The 26,866-nt window shown below is 36.8% G+C and overlaps 1 pseudogene; it reads left to right on the plus strand.

Moving 5' to 3' along the window:
• The first annotated feature begins 6,808 nt into the window (after positions 1-6,808).
• LOC119626851 (caspase-3-like) overlaps positions 6,809-26,866 on the plus strand; it is a 49,858-nt pseudogene continuing 29,800 nt past the window's right edge.

Consider the following 26,866-nt stretch of genomic DNA (forward strand, 5'->3'; position numbering starts at 1 on the left):
TGTTGGTGCAAGGGACATTATTTCATTCTTTTTTATGTCTGCATAGAATTGTATAGCACATGTGTAACACCATTGACAGACACCTGGGTTGATTCCATGTCTTTGCTATTATGATGAGTGCTGCAATAAGCATATGCATGCCGGTGTCTTTTTGGTATAACAATTTATTTTACTTTAGGTATATACCCAGCAATCCCACATATACAGAATATATACTCAGTAATGGGATTGCTGGCTGGAATGGTAATTCTATTTTTAGTTCTTTGAGAAATCCTAAACTGCTTTCCATAGTGGCTGAACTAATTTGCATTCCCACCAACAATGTATACACTTTTCCTTTTCTCTGCAACCTCAACAATATCTATTATTTTTAGACTTTTAAAATAAAGGTCATTTTGACTGGTGTGAGATGGTATCTCATTGTAGTTTTGATTTGCATTTCTAGAATGACTAGAAATGTTGAGCATTTTTTCGTATACTTGTTGGCTGCTTGTATGTCTTTTTTTGAGAAGTGCCTGCTCATGTTCTTTGCCAACACAAAGACTGTAAAAAATATCTCTGGGAAGGATGATACAGCCAACAATTTCCCAACAAGTTCTTAGGGACCTAGCAGATGTGGGACTGGAACCTTGAGGCTCCCAGGTAACTGATTGAGACAAAGCAGATGAGAGAGCCACTGAAAAGGAGAAGGATTTTTTTGTTAAGAGATGAGAGAGAGAGAGAGAGAGAGAGAGAGAGAGAGAGAGAGAGAGTGAGAGAAGATATAAAGTAAACTTTATTAATTTAATGGTTTTACCTACAACTATATCTGATTAGGCATTTGGAAATTTGGCCGTTTCTAGAGAATTAAGTCAGCAGTAAGGGTCCCACATCTTTGGGCATTAAATCATATTGTCAGTTCCCTTACAATTTCCATGGTTAGTTTGTGTTAGCTATCTAAATATAATAAAATGAAATAAATTTAGAAAAATAATACCACTGCTAGGTGCAGTGGTTCATGCCTGTAATCCCTACACTTTGGAAGGCTGAGGTGGTCGTATCACTTGAGCTCAGGAGTTCAAGACCAGCCTGGGCACTATGGCAAGACCACATCTCTAGAAAAAACACAAAAATTAGCCAGGCGTGGTGGTGCATACCTGTAGTCCCAGCTACTTGGGAGGCTGAGGTGGGAGGATGACTTTAGCCTGGGAGGTGGAGATTGCAGTGAGCCGAGATAGTGCTACTGGACTCCAGCCTGGCTGAGAGAGTGAGACCCTGTCTGGAAAAAAAAAAAAAGAAGAAAACTACTTATATAATTACTTATATATATATATTATTATATACATTCATTTTATTACAAACATTATAAGAAAGAGCTGCTACTAAAATAATTATCTAAAAAGAATTACCCTGATTCTAAAGAAAAAAAGACACATCAGGAAAACAAAACTACAGAGCAACACATCTATAAATATTGATGCAAAAATCTGCACAAAATACTAGCAAACTAAATTCACATCAAAGGATTATACAACATGACCAAGTGGGATTCATTCCTGGACTGCAACAATAGTTCAACATACTAAAACTAATCAGTGTAATATGAACCATAAACAAAATGAAGACAACAAGTAAATATTGTTATTCATTTAAAAAAGCATTTGACAAAATTTAATTCCCTTGTATTTGAAAATTTAGAAATCTAAGAATAGAAGGAAACTACTTCAGCATAACAAAGGCTATATATGAAAAGCTTAGAGTTAACATCATACTCAGTGAGGAGAAACTGAAAGCTTTTTCCTGACATCAGGAAAAATGCAAAGTTGCCCACCCTTGCCACTTCTACTCAACATAGTATTGGAAGACCTAATCAGAGAAGTTAGACAAGAAAAATAAATAAAAGGCATCTAAATTGGAAGGAAGAATAAAAATTATATCATAAGGTGCCATAGTCTTACATGTGAAGCACCCTAGAAATACAACACACACATAATAAAACCTGATAGAACTAATAAATAAGTTCAGTAAACTTTCAAGACACAAAATTAACATGCAAAAATTTAATTAAATTCATATACACCAAAAAGGAACAATACCAAAAGGAAATTAAGAAAACAATTCCATTTCAATGGTATCGAAAAGAATACTCAGGAATAAACTTAGCCAAGAAGTCAAAAGACTATATACTGAAAATTACAAAACAATTCTGAAAAAAATTAAAGAAGGTGTAAATAAATGGAAAGATATCCACAGGAAACTTCTCCAGGCAGCCTTGAACCAACCCAGTTCTTCCACTATTCTCACTTGTAGTTCTCAGGAATAACTGTAGAATGTACTGGGATGCAACACACGATTAGAGGAGGAAGTGACTGGAATAGTACAGGCCCTGTTCCAGCCTCCTCTAGAAACAGGATGTCCTTCAATGTTTTAGCCTCGCAAATTCTATTACCCTTAGAGTGTAAAGCCAGAGATGAACTACTCTCCTGGGCCTCTCAGCTGCGGTACAAATGGATTATGTTCTGACAAGATTCCATCTTACCCTAGGCGGCTTTCCTGAGCCTTGGAGGCTGGGTTGTAATGAATCCTAGGCTTCTGTTGTCCCTTCCTGCCTATTTGTAAGTAATAATAAGCCTGCCTCATGTAACTTGTTATGTGTATAAGTGTTCTGTCTCACTGGACTCAGACAAGTTGGTTTCAAGTGCATAGTGAATTTGCTTCACAATATCAGTATTTATGGATTGGCCAACAATATTTTTGAGGTGTCAATAATACTCAAAGTGATCTATAGATTCAGCACAATCTCTATCAAAATCTCAATGATGTTTTTGGCAGAAATAGAAAAATTCATCCTAAAATTCATGTAAAATCTCAAGGTACTCTGAATAGTCAAAACAGTCTTCAAAAAGAACAAAGTTGAAGGCATCACATTTCCTGATTCAAAACTTACAAAGCTACAGTAATCAAAACAAGGTGGTACTGGCATCATGACAGACATATAGACCAAAGGAAAAGAAGAGAGAGTTGAGGAATAAGCTCTCACACAGATGGGCAAATGATTTCCAACAAGGTTGCCAAGACCATTCAATGGGATAAGGGCAATCTTTCAACAAATGATATTGGGAAAACTGGATACTCACATGTGAAATAATGAAGTTGAACCCTTACCCCTACATAAAATTAAAATGTAACACCATATAAAACAAACTAACTAAATATAAGAGCTACAATGGTAAAACTTCAAAGAAAACAGGGGAAAGTTTCATGACATTAGATTTGGCTATGATATATATATTTTTGGATTGCACCAAAAGCACAGGCAACGACGACAAAACATAGATAAATTGTATTTCATAAAAATTTTTGTCTATCAGAGAACACTATCAGCAGATTTTTTTTCCTGTGGAATGAGAAAAAAATATTTACAACTCATAGCTGATAAAGAGTTAATCTCTAGAATATATAAAGAACTCTTACAAATCTACAACAAAATCCCAAGCAACCCAGTTGAGAAATAGACAGGATTTTAGACATTTCTCCAAAGATGACATACAGATGGCCAATAAGCACATGAAAAGATGCTCAACAACACTAATGATTAAGTAAATGCAGATCAAAACAATGAGATACCACTTCATACCCTTTAAGGTAGCTCTTATCAAAACAAAATGAAACAAACAAACAAAAACCCAGAAAATAAAAAAAAACCCAGTGGATAAGGAAGTGGGAAAATTAGAACACTTGCACATTACTGGTGGGAATGTAAAATGGTGCAGCCACTTTGGAAAATAAACAATTAAAAATGGAATGTTGATATGCTTAATATGATAGTTCTTTAAAAATTAAACATGAAATTGTAACATGATGCAGCAATCCCATTGTGGGTATGTACTCAAAAGAAATAAAAGCAGGAATTAGAACACATATTCTCACACAGATGTTCCTAGCTGCACTATTTACAACAGCCAAAAAGTGGAAACAACCCAAATATCTATTGATGGATGAGTGGATAAGCAGATGTGGTATTATATACAATGGAATATTATGTAAATTTAAAAAGGCATGAAATCCTGACACATACTACATGTGGATGAACTGGGAGGACACTATGCTGAATGAAATAAGCCAGATGCAAAAGGACAATTTTGTATGTATAGGATTCCATTTAGATGTGGTATCTGCAGTAGTCAAACCATACAGACAGAAAATGGGTGGTGGCCAGGAGTTGGAGGGAAGGAGGAATGAGGAGTTATTGTTTAATGACTACAGTGTTTCAGTTTGGGGAGTCGAGAAAGTTCTGGAAATGGATGATGGTGGTGGCTGCACAACAATGCAAATGTACTCGATGCTACTGAACCATACATCTACAAATTATTAAAATGGCAAATTTCATGTTCTGTATAATTTACAACTTTAAACCTGCTCCCCCTGCCCCCGCCAGCAATTTGCTCCATAGACCTTCAAAATAGCTGGAGGTATCTTCTGATCACAAGTAGAGGTTAAAATACTCACATAACACAGCATTTTGTCAATAATTAATTTAGTACATTTTTCTCATAATAGTACTGTTTGAGGTTGCAAAATAAAGCACCCCCTGTCACCTTCTGGACATAGTTTTTGTTAATGACTGCTCTGTTTCTATCACCTGTCAGAGCGTCCATTAATGGCTCCTTTATTTCAAAAGTCCAGATAATACCGTGGAAGCAAGCTGCTGGTGTCACTCAGTTCCTTCAGTTTCGAATTTTTTTCTGAAGAAAATAAAAATTTTCAACAAACCACTGTCTCACATTAGGAAAAACTGTCACCAGCAGTGGAGCAAGGGATTGTGAAACTTAAAAACATAAAAAAAGAAGTCTTGCAATTTGAATTTTGCCTCAGATGGCTTTCATAATTAAAAAAAAAATTCCAGTGGCATTCTAAATTTGATAGTTTTAAGAATCCTATTGGAATAGTTTTTATCATTCATCACTCATGCGTGTCATATAATTCTGACAACTCTTTTAAGAACACGTTTCCATTCCAATACAAAGAAGTGCCTAGTATTGGCTATTTTCTCACTGTGTTTACGTTTTTTTCTTTATTTCCTCTCTTTCTTCTTTGCTCCCTCCATCCCTTTTTACTGCCTGCCCGCAATTTTCTTTCTTTAAAAAATAAGAGGCCGGGCGCGGTGGCTCAAGCCTGTAATCCCAGCACTTTGGGAGGCCGAAACGGGCGGATCACGAGGTCAGGAGCTCGAGACCATTCTGGCTAACACGGTGAAACCCCGTCTCTACTAAAAAATACAAAAAAACTAGCTGGGCGAGGTGGCGGGCGCCTGTAGTCCCAGCTACTCGGGAGGCTGAGGCAGGAGAATGGCGTAAACCCGGGAGGCGGAGCTTGCAGTGAGCTGAGATCCGGCCACTGCACTCCAGCCTGGGCGACAGAGCGAGACTCCGTCTCAAAAAAAAAAAAAAAAAAAAAAAAAAAAATAAGATAGGCATAGTTTGCACAGCAAAAGATTACATTTAACCAAATACAGTGTTTTGGGACATTATAATAATGGAATTTTAAAGTGGAGTAGATTATCATTTTTAAAAGATTATCATTTTTTCTATATAATTACTGTACTATGCATTTTACTCTACAAATACTGTATCAAAACATTCAATGAACTGTTGAGAGAAATTATGTTGCCAAGCTCTGAAAATATGAAATGTAACTTCTTTTGAAATGACATTTAATTTTGTTTTAAAGATTGTACATGACCCGTACAAGTGTATTTATTATTTAAAAAAGTAATAGAAATTATAATTAACTCTTTAAAATATATCAGCCTCTCTGTAATTTTTTAAAATTGTACTTTAAGTTCTGGGATACACGTGCAGAACGTGCAGGTTTGTTACATAGGTATACACATGCCATGGTGGTTTGCTGCACCCATCGACCTGTCATTTACATTAGGTATTTCTCCCAATGCTATCACTGCCCTAGCCCCCCAGCCTCCGACAGGCCCCTGTGTGTGATGTTTACCTCCCTGTGTCCATGTGTTCTGACTGTTCAACTCCCACTTATGAGTGAGAACATGCAGTGTTTGGTTTTCTGATCTGGAGAAATAGGAACACTTTTACACTGTTGGTGGGAGTGTAAATTAGTTCAACCATTGTGGAAGACAGTGTGGCGATTCTCAAGGATCTAGAACCAGAAATACCATTTGGCCCAGCAATCCCACTACTGGGTATATACCCAAAGGATTATTAATCGTTCTACTATAAAGACACATGCACAAGTAAGTTTATTGTGGCACTGTTCACAATAGCAAAGACTTGGAACTAACTCAAACGCCCATCAATGATAGACTGGATAAAGAAAATGTGGCACATATACACCATGGAATACTATGCAGCCATAAAAAAGAATGAGTTTATGACATTTGCAGGGACATGGATGAAATTGGAAACCATCATTTTCAGCAAAATATTTTTGGGTTTTTTGGCCTTAAAAACATTATTTTTTCTTTTTCTCCAAGGTTCTTTGTTTAGTTGAGAGAATTGTGTTTAGCCATAAGATTGGCTATAAAATTTTAATTTTAATGTATACTCCAAAGGAGTATTTTACTATTTGTAAATTTAAAGAGTCAGTTAAGGACTTTAATTTTACCCATTGGAAATAATATGCCTTTTAATTATCTTCCTAGGAGAGAAAATGAAATAGTGCTTAAAATTAAATGTACAATTTGAAGAAAATAGATTTTATATTAATCTCCAAACCTCCATGTGTTACCACCAGGAATATTTAAATAATAAATTTATGAAGTTTTCAATTAATGCCATCCTTGGTTTGATTCTGATGTTAGTGTCCATCATTTATATAAATGCTATTCATGTTATCTTTACTAATGAAGCAAAAATTCCTTGAGCTTCTCTGGAAAGTCAGCATGAGTTGGACGTTTTCTGTTTCTGCGATTGTGTATATGTAGCATATGGGATTCTTTATTTGAAACTGCGTTTAGAATAAAAAAAATTAATTAACATTGAATTCTTTCCAAACCTTACTAGGTTTTTTCAAAATCACAGTTGATTACATTGGCTCAATTGTAATTGCATCTTTTTTTACTCCAATGTACAAGAACTTTCTGTTCTCCTACTGTTTACAATAGTAATGCCACAGGAGCAAAGACTGCAGGTACATCATGCCTGTTTCTGCTGTCGCCGCCTATTTGGCTGGGGAGATAGGGAGAAACAGTTGATGGTTCTGAAACCTCTCCTGAGACCATGTGAGGTAAAAAGGTATGGCTTTGCACATCCTGGGACTAGGAAGAGTTTCATCTTTTTCTAATATCTTCTATCTCAGGCTGCTTTTGGAAAAATTTTTCTTAGAGTGTAAACATGGGGCAGACTAATGTGGTAACACATAACATTGTCTGGGAGACACTTTAGTTTAAGAACATTCAAGTAATAGACAATCATTCTGCCCCTTGCTAGACCATTCTAAAAAACAAACAAACAAAAAAGTCCAAGTAAAAAATCTCCTGCCCTACAAATGTTAACTTTCCTCTTTTATTTTCTGAAATCTCTGAGGATATTGTGAGAATGCTTTCTGATGGGGCTGGTTAGCTCTGAGTTTTAGAATGATACTCAGATGAAGCTAAATTCTATGAGTTCTTGTTACCTTTTACTCTTCCTGTGACACAGGAGGCATATTCAACACAGTCATCTTATAAATGTGGTGTTATAGCATTTACACAGGAAGATTATCAGAAAAATTATTCAAAGTTTATGTCCCATATGAGGAAGATGAGTGTGACATTTTTGAACACATATGCATACAGATTTGAAATCCACAGGAGAAAAGCAAATGTCGGTTCGTTTTATTACTGACCCTTCTTGTCATTTCATGTAAGTAATTTCTCTAATTTGTGCCTCAATTTTCTCTCCTGACAAATCATGATAATTATATAAAGAGGTAAGCCTTCTTAAGTTAACACTCTTAAGATATCAATTTGGGAATTTACCAGTTTTGAAAAACTTGGACAAGTTAGGTAACTTTTTTGAGTTTTATCATTTTTTAAGCTGAGAATTCTTACATTATAAAAATAAAAAAATGTGGGAGATGTTCTATTGTGATTGTCACAAAATAAGTTGTCAGTGGATGGTAATTTTCATTATTTTTCCCATTACACATTTTTAGTGGTCTCAAGAAAACACATGAGGCTATAATATATATTAATCTACTTGGAGAACCAGAATTAATATTGGACTGATGTATCAATAATGAAAACTGAGATGTATTTAAATTAATTTAGTTGTATATGGATGTCATGACTACTCTTATTGAAAACAAACAACTAAACCAAAAATTGATCCGCATAGCATTTTTAGCTGTATTAATGTTGAAACAATACAAACAAGAAAACCAAATCATGTGAAAAGGCGAGTTAGCTCAGCAACTGAGTGTATATTAGTATGACTTTATTGTATAGATTCTAAAAGTACTACTCATTAGCTGATCACCACCATTTTCAGTGTAAAGACATCTCCTTAATATTAAAAATATTCACCGACTTATATACAATATGGTAGTTTTAGGATTTATTAACTGAGAAAATACACAGTGACAAAAAACAAATGAGGGTTCCATTTCACTTTTCAGTGAGTTTGCATTTTAATTATTTTGTCATAGGAGTATATGCAAAAGTTGTATATCCAAGTCTGTCTTCACTTAGACTGGGGCTCATTGTTGAATATATCTAAATTCTACAAGTTAGAGGCAAAATGAGGCGAGAACTGTTTTTGTTAATTTTTGTACAAATGTAAACCTATTTTTTCCATAGTACATACAAAGTCATGGAGGGAGATTTGAGGTTTAAAATGCAATAAATTATCATTCATTTCTTCATTCGTTCTTTCAAAAACTTCTCCAGTGAGCCTGTGTTATGAGCCAAGGGGCTGGGGATACAACAGTCAATTAAGATAAAGATGCTATCCTCATGCTATTGCCACTTACAGTTTTGTGGACAAGAAATACAGCAAACAAACATTTTATAATAGAATTTCGCAATAATAGTGACATAAGGGTAAGGGGCAAGAGAGTGAGGGAGTGTGTGAGTGTGTGTATGTGTGTGTATGTTATGTACCTGTGAGAGAGAGAATGTATCAAGGAAAGTCTGAGGAGATTATTAACATCTGAGCAGGCTAACATGCATATATTTGGGGAAAGGTATTTCTGGTAGTGGAAATAACATGTCCTAAAACAGTAAAGAAATTGTCATGTTAGAGCAACACAAAGAGGACAAATTAGGCTACAGAGGGTAACCAAGGAAGGATGTTAGGAGCTGAGGTCAGAGATTTAGGTGGGGTTTCATCATCTAGGACCTTGCAGGGCATGAACACTATCAGACAAGTTTGCCTCAGAGGTAAAAGCAATTATGACAACTCTTGAAAAATAAGATTTTTGCTGCCTAATGTATCCCCACAAGTTTGGCAAAAATTAATACAGCTTTCTAAAGTCTGAATTCATATTTATATCTAGGAAGCCATGTGTTATTCTTTTTTTCATATGCAGTTAGAGAAATGATCTCTTTCTGTTTTTGATGCCCCTCAGAACTTATTATTAATAATTCTGTATTAGTGGTGGGCAGGGGAAATAGCTTCCTATTTTATAAAACTCAGACTTCTGGGGCACTTGAAATTGGAGTTTATCTTTACTTTTGGTTCCAGTTTCTAGAACCTCAAATTTCTTGTTAGTAAGGGGTCCTTTCTTCCACAATCCGAGAAAAAATTAATTAAACATGGGTACTGAGTCATCGTTGTTTATGAAAAATGGAATTATAACTGGGTGAGATGGAAAGGTAGATGAATAGATTATGACTTTTGTGTAGTGTGAATTTTTACAAATAACTGCATTCTTTTCTGTTTAGAAAAAGAGAAACTTGTAGTTCCTGATCATTTCAACATTTTTCCTTCTCCTCTCTACAGGTACACTTTATCTACTTCTGTGGTTTTAATGTAAAAACCTAAATTTCCTGTTCTGCCATTTCTTTTGAGGCCCAGAGTCTTTTGTCTAATTAACTACTGAATATTCTGCAGACAGTTAAAACCTAGGGTATCTAAAATCAAAGTCACCAATTTTCTGTCTCAGACCAGCTTCTTCTGCATATTCCCAGTCATAGCTGATGGCATCCCATTCTGCCTATTCTCCCAAGTTAGAATTCTGAATCATCTTTGCTCTGTCTTTTTTCTTTCTGCCTCATCCTCAGGTCACAGCACATTGTTCTACTGTAAGGATATTTCTTAAATAGCACCTTATCTCCTTTCCCATTTACTACTGCCTCTTACCTAAACTTGTGCAATAACTTCCTGTCAGTTTCTTCAAATCTGTTCATCTCCCCTTCTACTTCCTGGTATGCTTATAAAAATACAGTATGTAAATGACTTTTACTTGTTCCCTACGGTCTGTAAGACATACAAAAATTACTCAGCATGCCATGCAAGTCTATTTACAGTCTTTTAAGTTGGATATCTGGCCTCATAATCTAAGGTCTGACTGCAACAAAATACTTGTCGTTCTTCAAATATTTGCTCATGCTTTTCCCTCCTGTGGTAATGTTACCTTCACTCTCTAAGACACACATAGATCTTTCATTTTCTGGTAAATAAGCTGCCTCGCATTGTTCAATATTAAATGTTGATTTCTTTGTGAGTTCTTGCTGTTCTCATGGCTGCTCCTTTCTGTATTTCTAAGAATTCTCTTGGCAGATGCGGATCGTAGCGGGTGGCTGCTGCTGTAAGGCGGTTGTGGAAGTTAATAAAGGTATCCATGGAGAACACTGAAAACTCAGTGGATTCAAAATCCATTAAAAGTTTGGAACCAAAGATCATACATGGAAGCAAATCAGTGGACTCTGGAATATCCCTGGATGACAGTTATGAAATGGATTATCCTGAGAGGTCTATGTATAATAATTAATAATAAGAATTTTCATAAAAGCACTGAAATGACATCTCAGTCTGGTACAGATGTTGATGCAGCAAACCTCAGGGAAACATTCATAAACTTGAAATATGAAGTCAGGAATAAAAACGATCTTACACGTGAAGAAATTGTGGAATTGATGCATAATGTCTCTAAAGAAGATCACAGCAAAAGGAGTAGTTTTGTTTGTAGGCTTCTGAGCCATGGTGAAGAAGGAATAATTTTTGGAACAAATGGACCTGTTGACCTGAAAAAAAATAACAAGCTTTTTCAGAGGGGATTGTTGTAGAAGTCTAACTGGAAAACCCAAACTTTTCATTATTCGGGCCTGCTGTGGTACAGAACTGGACTGTGGCATTGAGACAGACAGTGGTGTTGAGGATGACGTGGCGTGTCGTAAAATACCAGTGGAGGCCGACTTCTTGTATGCATACTCCACAGCACCTGGTTATTATTCTTGGCGAAATTCAAAGGATGGCTCCTGGTTCATCCAGTCACTTTATGCCATGCTGAAACAGTACGCCGACAAGCTTGAATTTATGCACATTCTTACCCAGGTTAACGGAAAGGTGGCAACAGAATTTGAGTCCTTTTCCCTTGATGCTACTTTTCATGCAAAGAAACAGATTCCATGTATTGCTTTCATGCTCACAAAAGAACTGTATTTTTATCACTAAAGAAATGGTTGGTTGGTTGCTGGTTGTTTTTAGTTTGTATGTCAGGTGAGAAGATGGTATATTTGGTACTGTATTTCCCTCTCATTTTGACCTAGTCTCATGCCGCAGAGGGTACTTTAAGTCGTACTACTTCCATCAGGTGAAACCACTGTGAAGCTACCTCAAACTTACAGCCAGGTAGTTGCAATTGAATTAAATTAGGAATAAATAAAAATGGACATTGGTGCAGTCATTATGAGAGGCAATGATTGTTAATTTACAGCTTTCATGATTAGCAAGTTACAGTGATGCTGTGCTATGAATTTTCAAGTAATCATGAAAAAGTTAAACATTGAAGTAATGAATTTTTATGATATTCCCCCCACTTAAGACTGTGTATTCCAGTTTTGTCAAACTATAGGAATGATGATGTGGAAGAACTTAGGCATCTATGGGCATGGTCAAAGGCTCAAACCTTTTTTTAGTATTGATAAACAAAGATGACCTAACTGCATTTTTAGACCATTTATCTGGGATTATGGTTTTGTGATGTCTGTCCTGAACACTTTTGTTGTAAAAAAATAATAATAATGTTTAATATTGAGAAAGAAACTAAGTATTTTATGTGAAAGGAAGTGTGAGCAAACTTAACTCTTTTAAGACTAAAACATAACATTCATAGAGGGGTGGATTTTAACTGTAAGGTGCTGCAATGCAACTGATCTACCAGCATAAATACCTTCTGATTTGTCCCTATGCAGATCAGTTGAGCTTCACATGCCAGCAATATATCTGAAGAGCTGTTATATCAAAAGCCCAAACTGTTGATTATTATGAATAAATTCTATAGGAACATATGAAAATACAACTTAAATAATAAAAAGTGGAATATAAGAAAAGCATTAAATGGATGGGCTGAGTTGCCTCTAACTTGAGAGCAGATGGTTTGATCTTGAGCAGAGACATGACTCGGCCTGTTCCGTGAAGGCAGAGCCACGGACCATGGTTCCAGGAACGGCCTGCAGCCCACTTCTCCATACACACTGGTGTGTGTGGACGATGCTGCCAGGGCACCACTGCCAAGTAAGAAAGTGAAGCAAATCAGAAATTTGTGAAGTGGAAATGTTCTAAATGTGGTGAGTTACCATAAAAATCATAGTACTCTTTGTAGCACAATTCTTAAACATGTTATTTTCTGTTGAAGTTTACAATCAAAGGAAAATAGTATGTTTTATAGTGTTTACTAAAAGAAAAAGACCATGGCACATAGGACTCTAGATGGCATCCAGCCGCAGGTCAGAGCTGAGCACCCAGCCTGGGAGGCAAGCTCCAGGCCTCAGCAGGTGCTGAGCCGTCACTCACCGAGTCTCACTGGCTTTCAGTCTGACATTTCACGGGAGATTTCTTGTTGCTCAAATAATGAACTTGTGTTTGTCAATGACAGTTTGTTTTTTTTCTTACTAGATCTGTAACTTTTCTAAATACACATACCATGTAATGGTATCTTAAAGTGTGTTCCTGTGTGACAATTTTGTACAAATTTGTTATGTTCCATTTTTATTTCAAAATATACATTCAAACTTAAAATTTAAAAAAAAGAATTCTCTCTTCCCTGTCCCTTTCCCTAGCTCACATTTTGTTATTATTAGCTGACAATATGTTCATCTCTTTTATAATACAGGAACAGCCTAAAAGCAGGAGCTATTAATATGTCTATCTCATTTATCTTCATGTCTACAGTACACACCACAGTGTCTACCTTACAGCATGGATTCAATTAATGTTTAGTGACATTAAAAAAGGAGGAGGAAAAGAAGAAGAAAAATGCAAATAAACCTGGGAGAGAACACAGTGTCTAAAATGTTACTGTGAGTATTTTTGGATCCTTTATTGAGAATATTAGGTTATGTAGTAAAGAAATTTTGTATTTGATCTCTTACAACACAAAAGCCCTAGTAGTCAAATACCAGAGAGAAAGGGTTTTATACACAGTTGTAAAAAGGGCACAGAGAATACTGGTTTGAAAAGTTGTATATAAACAGCTTCTTCTTCATCATATTGCCCAGTAATGATTATTACTTCAAAGGTTAGTCTGGATAATATTGTTTGAAATCAGTTGTGTTCACCTTAGCACATGATCAGAACAGCCTGTGATTATTACGTTAATTCTGAAACCCAAACCCCTCTGTTTAAGTGTGAAGAAACTGAGACACAGAGGAGTTGTGAGGCATGTCTGTGTTTCTTATTATGAATATAATTTGATTCTGTGCAAAGCCTAGAGACTTCCAGCCCCAATCGTCTTTTATATCTCCTTTTAGGGAAGATTGCAAATTCCTAAACCCTTAACATGGGATATACAACAATAAATTTAACACAATTGATTTCATAAGTTAAATTTCCCTCAATTGGGATGCAAAGTTGTACATCTCACTTGGACTAAATCAAGATCTGCAATCTTTTATGAACGTCCATGTGTCCTATTCTTTAATTCTCCTCTAGTCTTCTCCATCATGAAATAGCAATTCCCCGATTCTAGTTTCTTGGTCCAAAAATCTTAAATGTAACCTTGATTTTTCTTTTTCCTCTTACATGCTACATCAGATCCATCTGCAAATCCTGATAAGCCTCCATTCAAGACATATTCAGAATCTTACACTTTCTAATTATTGCACAGCAACTACTTTGTCCTAGGTACTTTCATCTCTTGTCTATAATGTTTACCATATTTTCTTGTCTCCTTATTTCAGCTCTTGCCTGAACATAGCCCAATCTTATAATACTAGAATAATCCTATGAAAACATCAATTATATTATGTCATTCCTCTGTTTAATCCCTCCAATGGCGTCCATTTCACTGTGAAACCAAGCCAAAGTCCTTTCAAATGGCCCTCAAGGTTTTACATGATTTGCCTTCCTCCCTCGAGTTCTCTGATCTCCCACTATTTTCCACCTTGCTTACTCTATTCTGGCCACACCAGCCTCCTTGCTTTGAATTGTGGACACTCTCCTACCTGAGTATTTTGCCCTTGCTGTTCTTTCCCTGTAGCTTTCTTCCAAGGAATTCCACATGGCTCATTGCCTTATCCCCCTTCAGCTTTTTCTTCAAATGTTATCTTTGCAGTGAGGACTTCCCAGGATATACTGATACTGTAACTTCCTCTCAGACCACAGGTATCCCTTATCTCCCTTACCTGTTCAATTTTTCTCCTTGTGGCTTATTACCATGAATCATGTATTTTCCTGATTTTTTCCTCTTAATTGTCTATCTCCCTCCAACTCCAAAGATAAGAACCACAAGGACAAGGGTTTATGTATGTTTTGTTTACTTATAAATTCTTGACATTCACAGTCGAATTCTACGAGAGGTACAAAGAGGAGCTGGTACCATTCCTTCTGAAACTATTTCAATCAACAGAAAAAGAGAGAATCCTCCCTAACTCATTTTATTAGGCTAGCATCATCCTGATACCAAAACCTGGTAGAGACACAACAAAAAAATAAAAAGAGAATTTTAGGCCAATATCCCTGATGAATATCAATGCAAAAATCCTCAATAAAATACTGGCAAACTGAATCCAGCACCATATCAAAGCGCTTATCCACCACGATCAAGTTGGTTTCATCCCTGGGATGCAAGGCTGGTTTAACATACTCAAATTAATAAATGTAATCCATCACATAAACAGAACCAAAGACAAAAACCACATGATTATCTCAATAGTTGCAGAAAAGGCCTTCAACAAAATTCAACAGCTTTTCATGTTAAAAACTCTCAATAAACTAGGTATTGATGGAATGTATCTCAAAATAGTAAGATCTATTTATGGCAAACCCACAGCCGATATCATACTGAATGGGCAAAAACTGGAAGCATTCCCTTTGAGAACTGGCACAAGACAAGGATGCCCTCTCTCACCACTCCTATTCAACATAGTGTTGGAAGTTCTGGCTAGAGCAATCAGGCAAGAGAATGAAATAAAGGGTATTCAATTAGTAAAAGAAGAAGTCAAATTGTCCCTGTTTGCAGATGACATGATTTTATATTTAGAAAATCCCATCATCTCAGCCCAAAATCTCCTTAACCTGATAAGCAACTTCAGCAAAGTCTCAGGATGCAAAATTAATGTGCAAAAATCACAAGCATTCCTATACATCAATAATAGATAAACAGAGAACCAAATCATGAGTGAACTCCCATTCACAATTGCTTCAAAGAGAATAAAATACCTAGGAATCCAACTTACAAGGGATGTGATGTGAAGGACCTCTTCAAGGAGAACTACAAACCACTGCTCAACGAAATAAAAGAAGACACAAACAAATGGAAGAACATTCCATGCTGATGGATAGGAAGAATCAATATCATGAAAATGGCCATACTGCCCAAGGTAATTTATAGATTCAATGCCATCCCCATCAAGCTACCACTGACTTTCTTCACAGAATTGGAAAAACTACTTTGAAGTTCATATGGAACCAAAAAAGAGCCCACATTGCCAAGACAGTCCTAAGCAAAAAGAACAAAGCTGGAGGCATCATGCTATCTGACTTCAAACTATACCACAAGGCTATAGTAACCAAAACAGCATGGTACTGGTACCAAAACAAATATATAGACCAATGGAATAGAACAGAGCCCTCAGAAATAACACCACACATCTACAACCATCAGAGCTTTGACAAACCTGACAAAAACAAGAAATGGGGAAAGGATTCCCTATTTAATAAATGGTGTTGGGAAAACCAGCTAGCTATATATAGAATGCTGAAACTGGATCCCTGTCTTACACCATATAGAAAAATTAACTCAAATGGATTAAAGACTTAATTGTAAGACCTAACACCATAAAAACTCAAGAAGAAAACCTAGGCAATACCATTCAGGACATAGGCATGGGCAAAGACTTCATGACTAAAACACCAAAAGCAATGGCAACAAAAGCCAAAATTGACAGGTGGGATCTAATTAAACTAAAGAGCTTCTGCACAGCCAAAGAAACTATCATCAGTGTGAACAGGCAACCTACAGAATGGGAGAAACTTTTTGCAATCTACCCATCTGACAAATGGCTAATATCCAGAATCTACAAAGAACTTAAACAAGTTGACAAGAAAAAAAAAAAAAAAAAAAAAAAAACCAAACAACCCCATCAAAAAGTGGGCAAAGGATATGAACAGACACTTGTCAAAAGCAGACATTTACATGGCCAACAGACATATGCAAAAATGCTCATCATCACTGCTCATCAGAGAAATGCAAATCAAAACCACAATGAGATACCATCTCACACCATTTAGAATGGTGATCATTAAAAAGTCAGGAAACAACACGTACTGGAGAGGATGTGGAGAAATAGAAACACTTTTACACTGTTGGTGGGAGTGTCAATTAGTTCAACCATTGTGGAAGACAGTGTGGCGATTCTGCAAGGATCTAGAACTAGAAATGCCATTCGACCCAGCAATCCCATTACTGGGCATATACCCAAAGGATTATAAATCATTTTACGATAAAGACACAAGTACATGTATATTCATTGTGGCACTGTTCACAGTAGCAAAGACTTGGAACCAGTCCAAATGTCCATCAGTGATAGACTGGATTAAGAAAATGTGGCACATATACACCATGGAATACTATGCCACCATAAAAAAGGATGAGTTCATGTTCTTTGCAGGGACATGGATGAAGCTGGAAACCATCATTCTGAGCAAACTATCACAAAGATAGAAAACCAGACACTGCATGTTCTCACTCATAGGTGGGAGTTGAACAATGGGAACACATGGACACAAGGAGGGGAACATTCCATATTAGGGCCAGTCGGGAGGGTGGGGGTGGTGGAGGGATAGCATTAGGAGAAATACCTTATGTAAATGATGAGTTGATGGGTGCAGCACACCAACATGGCACATGTATACCTATGTAACAAAGCTGCATGTTGTGCACATGTACCCTAGAATTTAAAGTGCAATAAAATTAAAAGAAAGAAAAAACAAAAACGTTTTGTGTGTCTTGGCCTTGCTTGTATATACAACTTCTGTTGAAAACACCCTCTCTTGGATCACCAAAGTGTCCCCTTAACTACTTGAAATCATTAGGTTTTATATTAAATATAGACTGACCTACTTATTAGAACATAATAATAACGTAAGAGTGAATACTGTTTAAAATGTAATGCAATTACTAAAAATATAATTTAAAAAATGGAGGGATCACATGTTCATGGATGACCTGGTTTATTAATGCTAGGTCATTATTTGTAAGAGCTGTGACTATATGTAATAATTAGTCTCATAGAAGAAAGAAGTCCATTGCTTCTTGTCTCCCATGGCGCCATGGTTGTGTTTCCTAGGAAGTCTGAGGCAGCAGGATACTCAATCCCATGCCTGTCCTTTTAGATCAGTTAACATGGATTGGTGACCTTTCTTTCTGTCCTTTAACTAGACAGGGACACCTCAGTTTCTCAGAATCAGTAGAATGTTGAACATATTCACTAACCTATGTGGTTCTCTGCCATCAGTCTCGTGCCCTGTCTAAAGTGTTGAAAGGTTATATTGCTTCACCCTTGAGTTAAAGATCTTATTTTTTTGAAGTCTGACCTACGAAGGCTGGGAGATGATATTAAATCTGTTTTTTTCATGCCATGCTGTTGTGTAAAAATCCACTCACTGAAAAGTCAAATATCTTGCTCTTTTTTCATGTTTAAAATTACATGTTTTTAAATAAGATTATAACATAATGTTCAGGTAAATCTAATATATGGAGGAAGACAGAATCAATAGGACCACAGGGAAGGGAATCTGGTGACTTGATGATATTGAAAACTTTTGGCTCCAACAGTGTGCCCACTTTGGGACTTTTTAGTCATATGAAGTCAGAAAAAGCTCCTGCTTTGTTTAAGTCATTTGGAATTAAGTTTTCTGAGTTTTACAACAAAAGAGCATTAATATATCTATGTAGTTAATTAGGAGCTTACATTAAAGAAGATATTTTGAAATTGGACACTGTGATGAGTAAGATTAAAATTCACATTTATAGGCTATCTATTACAGATCTTGGATTCGGCAGTAATATATTAAAAGCAAGTTATGTTCTAGGTATTGGTGATATCAAAAGGAAAATAGAACATCATATCGTTCCTTTCAGAGATAAAGCAGAAAAACCTGGAGTACTACAGCAAGAAGAAACTACTTATTCTTACTACGCTATCTGATAGGGACTCTGATATGGTTTTGTTCTGTGCTCCCAGCCAAATCTCATCTAGAATTGTAATCCCATTGTGTTGAGAGGGGAACCTGTAATTCCCAGGTGTCGAGGAAGGGAAGTGATTGGATTATGGAGCAGCTTCCCCTTTGCTGTTTACATGATAGTGGGTGAATTACCATGAGAGCTGATGATTTAATAAATGGTAGTTTTCCCTGCATGCTCTCACTCTCCGCTGGCACTTTGTGAAGAAGGTACCTGTCTCCTATTCTGCAATGATTGTACGTTTTCTGAGCCCTTTCCAACCATGAGGAACTTTGAGTCAATTAAATCTCTTTTCTTTGTAAATTACCCAGTCTTGTTTACTTCTTTATAAAAGTGTGAGAAAGGACTAATATAGACTCCCAAATTGTTGCATTGGGAACTATTGGGAAGGGGAAAAGGTTGGGAATAGGGTTTATAGACGATTTATGAAAGATCATAATATTTCCAGTTAAATGTTTTATTCTATAGGAAAGATAATGTTTTGGAGGATTTTTAAGCAGAAGAGAAACACATAATAAGTATGAGCCAGGAAGAATAGTTTGGTAGCAGTGTACATGATGAACTGAATTTGTGGAGATAAGACATTCATAATTAGTAGACAGGGATTACAATTTAATGAGATTTGCAGATGGCTCTCAGATTCCTACAAACCCAATCTTTTCCCTTGTTGTTTCAAGAATTTGTAATAGGTCATGGTTTTCAAGTATTTTCCCTTAAGTCATATTTTATTAAAAACTCCCAATATAATACATTAGAAAATAGTGCCTTCATTAGAAAATAATATCTTCATGTAGTCTAAGCAGAATAATAATGATGTCTAATGTTTGCACAGTGTTTACCATCACAAAATTTTCAGAAATATAATGTTGTGACATTACAAGATTCTGAAGTAATGGGGCAGGAATTTTTATTTTCTCACTTAGAAAACTACGACTCAGAGAGTTAAGTGATTATATTATATGATGTGTGAATTCACATAATGGAAGCAGATGTAGATCGTTATTCTCTAGAGCTTTTTATTTATTCATGTGATATCACAGGAGGCAGAACTGGGCTAGTGCCTACTTTTTTCCAACAAACAAAACTGAAATTAATTTAGTTTTTTACCTACTTTATCACCTTGGCTCAGTGACCTGAAAGTATACCAAAATCAAAGTCTTTTTCTTTTTTTCTTTTTTTTAGAGACAGGGTCTTGCTTTCTTACCCAGGCTGGAGTGCAGTGGCATGATCTCGGCTCACTGCAGCCTTGACTTTCCAGGCTCAAGTGATCCTCCCATCTCAGCCTCCTGAGTAGCTGGGGCTATAGCTGTCCACCATCATGCCTGGCTATTTTATTATTATTATTGTTCTTAGTAGAGATGAGGTATCACTATGTTACCCAGACTTGTCTTGAAATCGTGGGCTCAAGTGATCCTCCCAGTTTGGCCTTCCAAACTGCTGACTCTGCCCTGTTAACCTTGACTTTAAGATTGTTATCCCTGACAGCTGCAGTTCAATAAAATATTTGGTAAGTCAGCACTCTAGCTCATCACTTCAAGTTGCCAATAAAGATCATAAACTGAATTTGCATCCCTGTTAGTAATATCACCTCCAGTAAATGGAGATCTCCATTTTAGAAGGTAATGTAAAATCTACCCACATTGTTTTAATATATTGAGACCAGTATCTTCTATGAAGTCTAATCAGCATTTACAAGACATATTAGAGTGTCAATACATATTCAATGTATTTTTAAATGAAAGACTATATTTTGTTTGCCAGAGCTAGGCATAATCTGCTGGTTCTCCAGTCTCTGTTCAATTATAAATACAAATTTTGTGTATCAATGTCCATAGTTGCCTTTTAATTTCTGTGTTTTTGTTACAGGACTGCCAGGTTTGTATACTCATTGTGCAGCAATGGACCAATACACTGTGGCAGCAGGGTTTACAGCCAAGAATGAGTTTAATAATCACAAGGTCTTTGAACTAGGAAATGAGAGGAAATCTCAAGTCACAAATTTGCTTCATGAAGTGGTCCTTTAAGGGAATTGTGGAGGATGAGAAGATGAAAAATTTGGATTATTGATTGGTCAGGTTAAGGGAGATGTAATCATCAGGATGTAGAAACTGCATTCCTCCATGAGTCAGCTTCTTGCCAGGTCCTTCAGAGCAGCTGGCATCACTAGTTTTGTTGGTATGTGGAACCTAAAAAATAAATTCAAAAGCGAAGCTTATCATCTCACAATGCCTTAGATTTTATCTGTGGAGCAGAAAAGGAACAAAGAGTCTTGTGACAAGGGTTACCTTATACTGGGGTAGTAAGCAGTGACCAGCTACAAGGAAGAGGACCAAAGGGCAAACTGGCTTAATGATTAGTGCTGATTGTGCTGCAAGCTTAGGTGAGCTTTATTTTTTTCCTTATTCAACTTTGGCAGCACCACTGGTGTAGTGGTATCATGAAAGAGTCTCTTAATTTTACAAAGTTATCTTGGGGATGGTTTCGTTCTTGTTGATCAAATGTATTATGGTATGTTCTTTCCATTAAGTTTTTAGATATTTCTACTTTGTCTTTCAAATTTACATGCACGAAGCATTTAGGATATCAACTTACTATATTGAAATAAAAAACACTGTATTGAGTGAGAACATGGCATTCAACTAAACTTTTGTGATTCCTTGTAATTATTATGTTTCAAAGGGAAGTTGGCTCTTATTCCTTCCTCCCGTAGAGTTGATGTTTCATGTTTACCAAAAGAGCACAGATGACAACTATTCTTTTCTTTGTTTTTGGTAGATTGAAGAGCAGGTAGTGTTCTTTCACAAGCACTTTTAGCAGGAAATACGTTAAGGATTTCTTTGGCAATATGAATAACTTCTTGTAATGTCAGTCCTACAAAATACAGTCCTGTGGGAATTATTGTTGTTTTCATTCTTTATTTCCTGATGTATCTATTCATTAAATTATTACTCAATAGCTAATGTCAAGCGAGTACTGGGTGAAGGATACTAAACAGAGGACTAGCTAAACACACACCAAGCTTAATAATGAATAAATATATACTTAAGGAAGTATAGGGAAAGCCCAAAAGACAATCTTTTAAAGGACTGGAACTTCATAAGGAAATAGGTAATGAAGGCAGATAAGATTATAGTGGATACGTAAGAAATAATGGTATTCAATAGTAAGTTCTTGGTATGATCACTGAAACTGGAGTTAGAGAAACTGGGTTTAGGATCAATGTTAGACTTGTAACTCCTGCTAAGGATCTCTGCAACCTCTTCTGTTGGAGTTCCAGTGTTTCTGTCTCTCAGAATGAAGGGCCATGGAACCTCAGAAGAACTTCTAAGCTCTGAGATAACATACTTGCAGGGTGAGTACACCCAAAGCACTGCATTCAGAATTTAAAAAACAAAAATAATACCTAAAACAGAATACTAGGGAGGCGTTCCGAAACAATTCATCACAAGTATTTCCTGAACATCAATATGGATCCACAGGAGAAAAATCATCCATTACTCCAAATAGCTTATATAACCTGATTGCATTGATAAGGCATGCCTAGCTCACATGAGCAGTGTTGTGTCCCCATTTCAGCATGGGTCCAGATTCCAAGAAATGCCGTTCCAACTCTAGAGGCTTAAATAAACTCCAATTGCTTTTCTACAGTGTATAGTTTTTCTAAAAAATGTGGGAGTAAAAATTTCCATCTTATTACCCTTTCCCAGAAAAGCGTTCTGATAGATTTGTTATTTTCGAATCTGAACAGTGGAGACAAAACAAAGTTATTTACAACCAGCGCAACTTGCTGTCTCATTCCTTAACTAGTTCCCCCCGACTCCCTGGCTTTCTATTTCTCCTGCGGGATTGGGATATTTGTAATTGCAGAGAATGTAAATGTGATAGCATCAGGATTTTTTTTTTTTTTGAAAACACTGTATTTTTATTTAAAACACATGAAATACAGAATTTTAAAAAAAATTGAGTTAATATTTGTCCAGGTTAGGTAAAATTAGATGAATAAGCAAAATAGTTATCCTTCCCTCCATCATTACATTTACATCCACAGGGCAGGTAGGTTGTTTCTCCCACTTGTCTGAGTCCGTGCCCTCACTGTTCTTATTTTCACACATGAACTTCCTCTTCTTCTTTTTTTTTATTATACTTTAAGTTCTAGGGTACATGTGCACAATGTGCAGGCTTGTTACATATATATACATGTGCCATGTTGGTGTGCTGTACCCATTAACTCATCATTTACATTAGGTATGTCTCCTAATGCTACCCCTCCCCCCCCACCCCATGACAGGCCCCAGTGTGTGATGTTCCCCACCCCGTGTCCAAGTGTTCTCATTGTTCAGTTCCCACCTATGAGTGAGAACATACGGCGTTTGGTTTTCTGTCCTTGCGATAGTTTGCTCAGAACGATGGTTTCCAGCTTTGTCCCTATAAAGGACATGAACTCATCCTTTTTTATGGCTGCATAGTATTCCGTAGTGTATATGTGCCACATTTTCTTAATCCAGTCTACCATTGATGGGCATTTGGGTTGGTTCCAAGTCTTTGCTATTGTGAATAGTGCCACAATAAACATACATATGCATATATCTTTATAGCAGCATGATTTATAATCCTTTGGGTATATACCCAGTAATGGGATGGCTTTTTCAAATGGTATTTCTAGTTCTAGATCCTTGAGGAATCACCACTCAGTCTTCCACAATGGTTGAACTAGTTTACGGTCCCACCAATGGTGTTAAAGTGTTCCTATTTCTCCACATCTTCTCCAGCACCTGTTGTTTCCTGGCTTTTTAATGATTGTCATTCTAACTGGTTTGAGATGGTATCTCATTGTGGTTTTGATTTGCATTTCTCTGATGGCCAGTGGTGATGAGCATTTTTTCATGTGTCTGTTGGCTGCATAAATGTCTTCTTTTGAGAAGTGTCTGTTCATATCCTTTGCCCACTTTTTGATGGGGTTGTTTGATTTTTTCTTGTAAATTTGTTTACGTTTTTGTAGATTCTGGATATTAGCTATTTGTCAGATGGGTAGATTGCAAAAATTTTTTCCCATTCTGTAGGTTGTCTGTTCACTCTGATGGTAGTTTCTTTTGCTGTGCAGAAGCTCTTTAGTTTAATTAGACCCCATTTGTCAATTTTGGCTTTTGTTGCCTTTGTTTTTGGTGTTTTAGACATGAAGTCCTTGCCAATGCCTATGTCCCGAATGGTATTGCCTAGGTTTTCTTCTAGGGTTTTTATGGTTTTAGGTCTAACATTTAAGTCTTTAATCCATCTTGAATTAATTTTTATATAAGGTGTAAGGAAGGGATCCAGTTTCCGCTTTCTATATATGGCTAGCCGGTTTTCCTAGCACCATTTATTAAATGGGGAATCCTTTCCCCATTTCTTGTTTATGGCAGGTTTGTCAAAGATCGATGATTGTAGATTGTGGTATTATTTCTGAGGGCTCTGATCTGTTCCATTTTTCTATATATTTGTTTTGGTACCAGTACCATGCTGCTTCGGTTACTGTAGCTTTGTAGTATAGTTTGAAGTCAGGTAGCATGATGCCTCCAGCTTTGTTTTTTTTGCTTAGGATTGTCTTGGCAATGCAGCCTCCTTTTTGGTTCCATATGAACTTTAGTTTTTTCCAATTCTGTGAAGAAAATCATTGGTAGCTTGATGGGGATGGCACTGAATCTATAAATTACCTTGGGCAGTATGGCCATTTTCACGATATTGATTCTTCCTATCCATGAGCATGGAATGTTCTTCCATTTGTTTGTGTCCTCTTTTATTTCGTTGAGCAGTGGTTTGTAGTTCTCCTTGAAGAGGTCCTTCACATCCCTTGTAAGTTGGATTCCTAGATATTTTATTCTCTTTGAAGCAATTGTGAATGGGAGTTCACTCAAGATTTGGCTCTCTGTCTGTTATAGATGTATAGAAATGCTTGTGATTTTTGCACATTGACTTTGTATCCTAAGACTTTGCTGAAGTTGCTTGTCAGCTTAAGGAGATTTTGGGCTGAGACAATGGGACTTTATTTTATTTTTTTTTTTGAGACGGAGTCTTGCTCTGTCACCCTGGAGTGCTGGAGTGCAGTGGCCAGATCTCAGCTCACTGCAAGCTCCCCCTCCCGGGTTCACACCATTCTCCTGCCTCAGCCTCCCGAGTAGCTGGGACTACAGGCGCCCACCACCTCGGCTGGTTAGTTTTTTATATTTTTTAGTAGAGACGGGGTTTCACCGTGTTAGCCAGGATGGTCTCGATCTCCTGACCTCGTGATCCGCCCGTCTCGGCCTCCCAAAGTGCTGGGATTACAGGCTTGAGCCACCGCGCCCAGCCGGCAATGGGATTTTCTAAATATACAATCGTGTCATCTGCAAACAGGGACAATTTGACTTCCTCTTTTCCTAATTGAATACTCTTTATATCTTTCTCCTGCCTGATTGCCCTGGCCAGAACTTCCAACACTATGTTGAATAGGAGTGGTGAGAGAGGGCATCCCCTCTCCTGTGCCAGTTTTCAAAGGGAAGATAGCATCAGGATTTAAATTGAAGGAGGTAAGAGCAGAATCTCTAGCCTGAAGCACTAATGTGTTTTACCATTAAAGCTAGACTTTGCATACATGCTTCTTATCACTGTACAACAAGCAGGAGCAGCATCAAGTTGATACTTTCTCATTTGAATTCCTCCTATCAAGGTTTTTCACCTGCAAAGGGGGTTAGGTGGCCTCTTAATATTCCACAGTGCTAAAAACAAAGCAAGCATAAGAATGTCCCTGACTCCTCAAAATGATCATAGCTACTCATGTCTGTTGTATGCTACAGAATTGGTGTCCCAGTTGGCTCTGTGGGGTGTCCTAATGGCTGGGACAATCGCTTGAATCTGGGAGGCAGAGGTTGTAGTGAGCTGAGATCATGCCATTACCCTCCAGTCTGGGCAACAAGAGCAAAACTCCATCTCAAAATAAATAAATTAAATAAATAAATAAATAAATTGAGCGTATACAATACAGCATACAAAATCTTAATTGCATAGCTCATTTAATTTCTACACATGTATATACCTATGTAAATAGCACTCTAAAGGGCTCCTTCATGTTCTCACCCAATCAGAACGCTTCAAGGTTTAATCTATTTTTTGTCACCATTTTTATAATTATGGGTTTTTAATATAATAGAAACAGTTGGGCACAGTGGCTCACGCCTGTAATTCCAGCACTTTGGGAGGCCAAGGCGGGTGGATCACGAGGTCAGAAGTTCAAGACCAGCATGGCCAAGACGGTGAAACCCCACCTCTATTAAAAATACAAAAATTAGCCGGGTGCGGTGGCAGGCACCTGTAATCCCAAATAGTCGGGAGGCTGAGGCAGGAGAATCACTTGAACTCGGCGGGTGGAGGTTGCAGTGAGCCGAGAACATGCCACTGCACTCCAGCCTGGGTGGCAGAGTGAGACTCCGTTTCCAAATATATATATATATTTTCTATATATACATTTTTTTCTATATGTATTTTTTCTATATACATATATATATACACACACACACAGAAGTTAATAGGACTAAGTCACTATGTAATTTATGAAGACATATTCTAAGCCTGACTACCATTGAACTAAAGGTTTTAAATGTCACATTGTCAAAAGTGAACACATTTGCATGAATATAGAACAAGTAATCTACCTACGAGCTTTATATAAAGGAACTATTTCTTTTCAAATTAAATGTTCAGTTTGAATATATTTTAATTCAAGCTATGAGTTAATTTTAGTTTTCATCAGGAAACAGAATTGTGGTAGTGCTTAAAAGTGTAAGACTTTGAGTCCTACTATATCTGTATTGAGTCCATGCTTTGATGTTCATCGGCTGATTGTATCTGGGCAAAGTACTTAATCTTCCTATCCTTGTTTCCTCGTCTGTAAAATGCAGAGAAAGGAATACCGGGAGGATGAAGTGCAAAAATGAATGTAATCATTCTTCAGTAGCAATGGGGAATTTGTTCTAGGACCCTTTGAAGATACCAAACTCCACTGAAGCTCAAGTCCTTTATA

Source organism: Chlorocebus sabaeus, chromosome 17 (genome assembly GCF_047675955.1).
Source record: "Chlorocebus sabaeus isolate Y175 chromosome 17, mChlSab1.0.hap1, whole genome shotgun sequence".
Taxonomy (NCBI): domain Eukaryota; kingdom Metazoa; phylum Chordata; class Mammalia; order Primates; family Cercopithecidae; genus Chlorocebus; species Chlorocebus sabaeus.